General features: G+C 39.2%; 1 pseudogene; it reads right to left on the reverse strand.

Moving 5' to 3' along the window:
• The window catches only part of LOC116095435, a 6,959-nt pseudogene extending 1,749 nt beyond the window's left edge, over positions 1-5,210 (reverse strand).
• Between the last annotated feature and the right edge of the window lie 2,783 nt (positions 5,211-7,993).

Here is a 7,993-nt window from a genome sequence, read left to right on the forward strand (position 1 = left end):
AAGAACAAACACGGTATGCACTCTCTGATAAGTGGTTATTAGCCCAGAAGTTTGGAATACAGGAAGACTCGGATCTTTCATGGTTGGTGTTCTTTGTCGTTTTTAACCCAGTGCATGGCAGTGTGGATGGTAGCCAAAGAATCCTGTCAACTCTGCGGATCTCATCAGGCAGCGCCGCTTCCCTGCTCGATGTGCGCTTTGCCCGCCGCCTCCCTTCTAGAACTAGAAGAGACTAGTTCCACAAGACTTTTTTTTTCTTCAATTTTTGTTATTTATTTATTTACATTCCCGTCGTTACCCCCCGAATAGTTCCTCATTCCATTCCTCCTCCCCTTTGCCTCTGAGAGAGTTCTCAACCCACAAAAGCTCTTGCTTCCCTGGGCCTTCAAGTATTGCGAGGATTAAGTGCATCTTCTCCCGCTAAGGCCTGACCAGGCAGACCTCTGTTATATTTGTGCCAGGGGCTTCTGACCAACCCATGTATGCTCATGGTTGCTGAATCAGTCTCTGGGAACTCCCTGGGATGTGGGAAAATTTAGAATGCTGATCTTCCTATGGGGTTGCTCTTCCCTGCAGCTTCTTCAATCCTTCCCCTAATTCAACAATAAGGGTCTCTGACTTCAGTTCAATGGTTGGATGTAAATATCTGCTTCTGTCTCAGTTAGGTCCTGATAGAGCCTCTCAGGGGACATCCACGGCAGGCTTCCACCTATAAACACATAATAACAATAATAGTGTCAGGCCTTGGTGCTCTCCAATGGGATGGATCCCAAATTGGGCAAGTAATTGGATCACCTTTCCTACATTGTCTTCTCCATTTTTGTCCCTGCCATTCATTTAGACAGGAACAGTTCTAGATCAGAAATTTTGACTGTGGGTTGGTAACCCTTTACCTCTGCTTGAGGCCCTATCTATCTACCAGAGTTTGACCTTTCAGTTCCCTCTTCCCAATATTGAGCATTCTGGCCAAAGTCACTCCCATTGAGTACTTAGAGTCTCTCACTGCCGGGGTCTCTGTTATTTCCTCGAGAGTCCTCCATACCTTGACCCTACCACATGTGACTTATTGCTATTCATTCTCTTGCCCCTCTGGGCTTTTTTCTGTCCACCCCATAGATAATCCTGTTCCTCTTTTCACCCTCCCACTCCCCCTCCTACTCAGTTCCCTCCCTTCCTCTTCCTCCTTTGATTATTTCCTTCCTCCTCCTAAGTCGAACTGAAATGTCCTCACTTGGGCCTTTCTACTTGTTATCCTTCCAAGCCTTGACCATATGGAATCAAAGGTGCTGGAGATCTGAGAGCTCTCTGATGGTTTTTTTATCATTCCATTCATTTATATCTCAAATGATATCCCACTTCCCTGTTACCCCTCCACCAACCCCCCCACACACCCCTTTTGCCTGTATAAAGGTGCTGCCCTACTCACCCACACTCTCCTGCTACAGCATGAACCTACGCTGTGGCATCAAACCTCCCCAAGACCAAGGGCCTCCTCTTCCATTGCTGTCAGAAAATGCCATCCTCTGCTACATAAGTTGTCTGGATCCATGGATCCCTCCAGGTACACTCCTTGCTTGGTGGTCTAGTCTCTGGGAGAACTGGATGGTTAGGCCAGCCTATCTTGTCCTTCCACTGAGGTTGCAATCCTCTCCCATTCCACCAGTCCTTCTGTCAGCTTCCCTACCAGGTTCCCTGAGCTCTGTCTGACTCTTATCATAGTCATTCAGTTAGTTACATTATACCAATAGCTTCAACTAACCACTGAACATATATTAAAATCTCAGAAGTCAAAAATGCTCTAAATGATGGTTTCTTAAAACTCATTCAGCTATTGAAGAAACAATGTAGGTGTATGACCACTTTCAGTGTCAACTGTCAAAAGACAAGTACAGACAAGAGTAAGAAGTCAATAGAGACTCATGGTGAAAAGGTTTTGATGCTGTCATTTGTGGGAATCCCTAGATAGAGTTCTCCCAGAAACCTGCTGCAACTCCTGAGTTTCCACTGCATGCAGTTACCCAACAATAAGGTTCACAGTCAGTGTCTATTATTTCTTGAAGGTAGAATATTTTGAATTAGCATCATTTTTTTGTGAATTCTAAATGGTAATTGAGGTTATAAAAGGATGTGTATACTGGGAATATGAAGAGAGGGATTGACAGATTTGAATATGTAATTCTGTCTCTCAAGGTACATCTGGTGGACAGGTGCACGTGAGCTTGATAACTTAGAAGAGGCAGTTTAATTGTGGATGACATGTGTTGCCCACAAAGGCAAAGGTTAGACAGTTAAACAAAATGTGGCATTGACCTATGCAGTAATTCCAATTATAAGATCTACTGCAGAAAAATTGGTAATAGTGCAGTAGAATTCACTGGGTGTTACTGTAGTAAAACTTGTAAAGTCACGTTGATAATTCTGCATTAATTGCTAAAGAATTTGACAATGAACTTTAAATGCAGAATTAAACAGAAACATTCAAAATCATAATGTGGTCAAATTAAAACTTCTGTGAAAGAGATAAATGGAGATCACCCAGTTCATCTTAGATTGAAATAATATTTTTAGTGATTTAATGATGAGCAAATGAATTCTACCATTTTCAGTGATATACTTAGTATATGAATTTTTAATTAAGAATCATTGGTCTATTTTTTTGAAGGCTGATGATTGTATAAATAATTTTCTTATAGAATTACTGAGGAAAGTAGCAAAGGGTTTAGCCCTGTGGTACATAATACTGCAGGCTGACAAGATGTTTTAGTAAAATAAAGAACATAATATGCTCCTGATATGTGAGATGAATTGCAGACTCTTCTTAAGATCAACATGTCATTTCCTTCTCATTGTGACTCCCTAGGAAAACTTGTGGTATCTGATTACAGAGCAATGAAAACCAAGAAAAGAATGTTAAGTCTTATGTTTCCCACGAGGGCAGGAGTTTTAGTTCAACTCATATATCTATAGGCATGTGAATTGGGCCTCAGGAACTATGTGTATCAATGCAGGTTTCAGTTTACTTCCAATATAAAGGAAAATTGATTGAGAAGGATGGCAGCTAAGACATCAAGGCATCTTTAACTTTGGTTAGTTCACAGAGGCCCTGAAATAGAGCAAGTAAAGTAATTGTCTATTCTACAGAAATTGTCATAAAACAACAGGCATGTGAATGGCAACCATATCTTGGAAGTTTTTCAGATATTTCTTAAGTGAAAGGATTTAGTAAATGTCAGTTATTTCTACAAACAAAATCAGCTTCTTTCATTCTCATTTAGTAAATACAAGATGCTTTGCACCTCACTGGGTCTCTTTACAGCTTAACTTCCTCACTTTCAATGATGGTATCAGTTTTCTATCATGTCGCTCAAACATTAAAATTTTGGAGATTAATGTCAAAAGAAATATTATATACATGCTTTATGAATTGTAAGTTAGGAGGTGTGACAAGGTGATAGAATCTTTGCAACAAAATCCAATGGTTTTCCTTACTTTAAACCTTATTGACTCCACAACGTCTGGCAGATGTTTCCTACCTTTTCCAAGAAACATTCACTTCCTTCACTCAGTTCTCTCTCTGTATCCCTCCTTTTGAGCCTGATTAGCTTTTCATATCTTCTACAAACTGCATTTTTTCTTTTGTCTCCATAAACATAATTTCAGGGGACTCCATTTAATCCCTTTCCTAATCCATTTAGCCTCAACAACTGCTCCTCTGTCTTTGCTCTTAACTCCCTGTTGTGATAGCCTAGCCCAAAATCAGTAACTATCTTCATAAAATACCCCAACAGAGTTTAGCAATGTGCTAATATCTGACTTTCAAAGTGTCTTAAAAAACTTTAGCCCAACCACATTATTGTACCAGATATTAATATGGACATAATTGAGCTGCACTATCAGACCCCATTAAAATGAGAAGCTTACATCAATTCTCAATTTTAGGGATTTGGAAAGAAATAAGTACCCTCTGAGGAAAAACTAAGCAATTTTAGCCTAGTTTTCTTAGAGTACAGAACATTATGGCATTTAATTTACTCCGCCTTCTTCTTCATCCACTGCCTCATGAAATATTTACTTAGCACTAATGGTGTGCGGAATGCTAACTTTTCTCAACAAAGAGATATGTGACCATGGAGCACAAATAAGATTATTTTTAGCTGTGAATTCATGCATTGTCTGTTCTATAACTGTTCCTTGTAATAGTTGTTTTTTATTACATTTCTTATTAATAACAATGGTCTTTGTTTTATGTTCTCTCTGCCTTCTACCTTCTTCCATTTCCCTCCTGCCTATAACAGTACCCTACAACTCTATTTTTCTATTTGTCATTTTGGGTTGTGTTAAGTGTTTACCAAATTTAATTAGAGCTTCCTTGGAATCCTGAGTTTAGAAGTAATCATCAAATCTGGTGGGCTTTCCAGTGGTTACATAGCTGGCTATAGTGCTTCTCCAAGCAGATGAAAACTACTTTAAGTTTCTACTTGACCCTGGCCAGAGAAGCCACCATCAAGAAGATAAATAATAAGAAATGTTGGCATCGATATATGGGAAAAGAGAAATCTTTTATACTGCTTGTGTGAATGCAAACTAATGAAGCCAATTTGGAGACAAACCTGAAGTCTCCTTAAAAATTAGAAGCTTCTCTACCATATAACACAGTCTGGGTATATACAATTCCTGTGTATATAACCTAAGGAATGTATATTCTACAACAAAGATAACCGTGTTTATGTCACCTTTATGCACAATAGCTTACTATATGTCAGCTATCTCTTGTGTGAACTATATTAAAGAAATAAGGGTGTCTTTGTAATAGGTTTAATAATTTTGCTTCCAACTTTCAATTAGTCTGTCTAGAAGAAGAAACTTTAACACAACAATTTACAGTAAGTTCACATTGAGGAATGGTATTTATATTTGAATGGATTTCTTCTTTGTTGAATCACTACTTGGTATTTACCAACCTTTAACTTACATAAAATGGCAAAAATTACTAGTTAGAATTAACTGTCTGACAATAATAGATGGCACTTAATTTTGGATATGTAAGAGATTGCAGGGGCTGGAAAGATGGTTCGGCTGTTAAGAGCACTGAATGTTCTTCCAAAGGTTGTGAGTTCAATTCACAGCAATCACATGGTGGCTCACAACCATCTATAATAGGATCCGATGCCCTCTTCTGGTGTTTCTGGACACAGCTACAATGTACTCATATAAATAAAATAAATCTTTAAAAAAAGATATTTTTTTGGTTTATCTTTATTGTATCATTAAGGATGACAAAATCATGGAATTCATTGGTTCTTTGAAACCAATAAAAATAGCAATAAAAAGTCTCAGATTTAATGTTATTTTCTTCCTGATTCTCTGAAGTATCTATGATCTCTGTATTTGTAGGCAAGTTCAGGGTTGCATGTGTGGTAAAGCTGTTCCATGGCAGACCTCAGATCCAATGCAGCTCTGTCAACTCTGCTTTCTACCTCTCCACACTGCTAACGCATTACTTATTTTCACTGAAAGGAAACATAACACTCTTCACAGTGTCTTGTTAGTTAACATTAACCTGTGGTTCTTTAATCCACAGAAATAATTTTGTGTAAGCTCATTTAGAGTAGCTAACTTGAATAATATGATTTCCTTATACCTCAAGCCATGTCTAGGGGACAGACCTGTGATCTGAGGTCATGCAAGAACAGTGACTTATCCGTGGGAAACCAAAGCAAAACAAATAGTCCATTCTTTTTTATTGATTATTTTATTTACTTACATGTCTAATGTCATAACCTTTTTCTGGTTTCTCCACCTTAAAACTCCTCCCGCCACTCCCCCTCTCCTGTGCTTCTATGAAGGTGCCCCTCACCCACCCACCGTCCACCTCCTGCCTCAATACTTTAGCATTCTTCCATGATGGGGCATTGAACCTTCACAGGACCAAGGGCCTCCCCTCGAATTGATGCCAGACAAGGCCATCTTCTGCTACATATGTAGCTGGAGCCATGGGTCCTTTCATGTGTAATCATCGGTTGGTGGTTTATTAAATGAGAGCTCTGGTGGGTCTGGTTGGTTGATATTGTTGTTCTTCCTATGGGATTGCAAACCCCTTCAGCTCCTTCAGTCCTTCCCATAACTTCTTCATTGGGGTCTTCATGCTCAGTCCATGGTTGGCTGCAAGCATCTGCATTGTTTGGCCCCAATTTGGTCCTGATTTGGACCTTGAGGACAAACCTGAGCCTAGCTTGAATTTTGATAACTGTCTCAGTCGCTTCCATACTGGAGCTACTCAGCATGACCTGCTTAAGCCTACCTTTGCCTAGCTACTGCTGATGTAGAGTAACTTTGTTGGCTCTGTCAGTCACCCCATACCCTTCATCACCTTTCCCTTCTGCCTATGTCATCTCATCTCAGCAAAAAACCCCACCACCTCTCTCAGCCATTTATAAGCAAAAAGACTGATACAATTAAATGAGTTCCTGCTTTGACAGACTCCCAGCTCAGGATGGTTATTCTCCAGACCACAGGAGATCCTGCTTCAGCGTGGGAGAGACTGGGCTTATACTGGACTGGGTTCTCTCCTCTCAGCCTGGACCTGCCAGCAGAGAGCCAGCACCACATCTGTATTTGTCAGGCTCTGGCACAGCCTCTCAGGAGACAGCTATACCAGGCTCCTGTCAGCAAGTGCTTCTTGTCATCAATAATAGTGTTTGGGTTTGGTGTCCATAGATGGGATGAATCCATAGGTAGGGCAGTCTCTGGATGGCCTTTCCTTCAGTCTCTTCTCCATTCTTTGTCCCTGTATTTGCTTTAGATAGGAACAATTCAGGATTAATATTTTTCAGGTGAGTGGGTGGGGATAATATTTTTGAGATGGTGGGTGGCCCCATCGCTCAACTGGTGGCCTTGTTTAACATCTGGATGTGGTCTCTACAGGTTCTCTCTCCCCTTTGGTATTTCAGCTAATGTCATCCCCATTAAGTATAGAGCCATAATAATAAAGTATAGTTTGTATACTCACAATTCCTATTGACATTATAGAAGTATACAATGTCTTTCCTTTTTCTAAATAATACAATGATATGGCATTGAAGGGTAGGATAATTTTAATGACATATTTTTTTAAAATAAATAATGTTAACATATAGGAATAAAGTGATGAAATTTGAAGCAAAACTGTATGTTACTACATTTATCTCACTCATTGGCCTAACAACATTCATTTAATTTAATGAGGTTCAGGGGAAACATCAATGTAATTTATACAAGGAAATGAATGATCAAAACAAAGAAAGCAGCCAGGCATTGGTGGCTCAGCCTTTAATCCCAGAAGGTGGATTTCTGAGTTCAAGGCCAGCCTGGTCTACAGAGTGAGTTGCAGGACAGCCAGGGCTACACAGAGAAACCGTTTCAAAACAAACAAACAAACAAACAAAAACAAAGCAAACCAAAAAAAAAAAGGAAGCTTCTACAGATTAAGAACACATGGATTTTGTAAGACCCCTAATCCTACTTGCATGATACTAAAGGCTGAAAAGGTATCCTTTTAGACATAAATTTCAACTGGCATCTGAACAATGAGTAGTTAATGACAGTAGAGAATATCAACAAAAGTTTCCAAACACAAGAAAAAGTATGTGCAAGCCTATCAGCAACGGACAGCATAGTTAACAAAAGGACCTGAAAAATTGGTTAAAGTCAAACAGGTAGCAAGTTAAGTGTTAGAAACAGAGGCCAGACTCTGATCTGAGGCTCTGGAAGGATGTGATCATTGAAAAACATAAGTCGTTTATTTTAACAGAGACATGTATGCAAATATTTCTTAAGCATAAATCTGGAAAATATTTAACTGAGTTAAGGTGTGTTAGAGGAAGCAATAAGCTTCTGAGTGATGCCAAGATGAAAGACACAGTTATGTCAGGATTGGCACACAGCAGAGTGTTTATAAATTGTTCTGGTTTGCAAACTATCATATATACTTCATTATTTCAGCTAATAAAATTAT

The sequence above is a fragment of the Mastomys coucha genome, unplaced genomic scaffold (assembly GCF_008632895.1).
Source record: "Mastomys coucha isolate ucsf_1 unplaced genomic scaffold, UCSF_Mcou_1 pScaffold18, whole genome shotgun sequence".
Classification (NCBI taxonomy): Eukaryota; Metazoa; Chordata; class Mammalia; order Rodentia; family Muridae; genus Mastomys; species Mastomys coucha.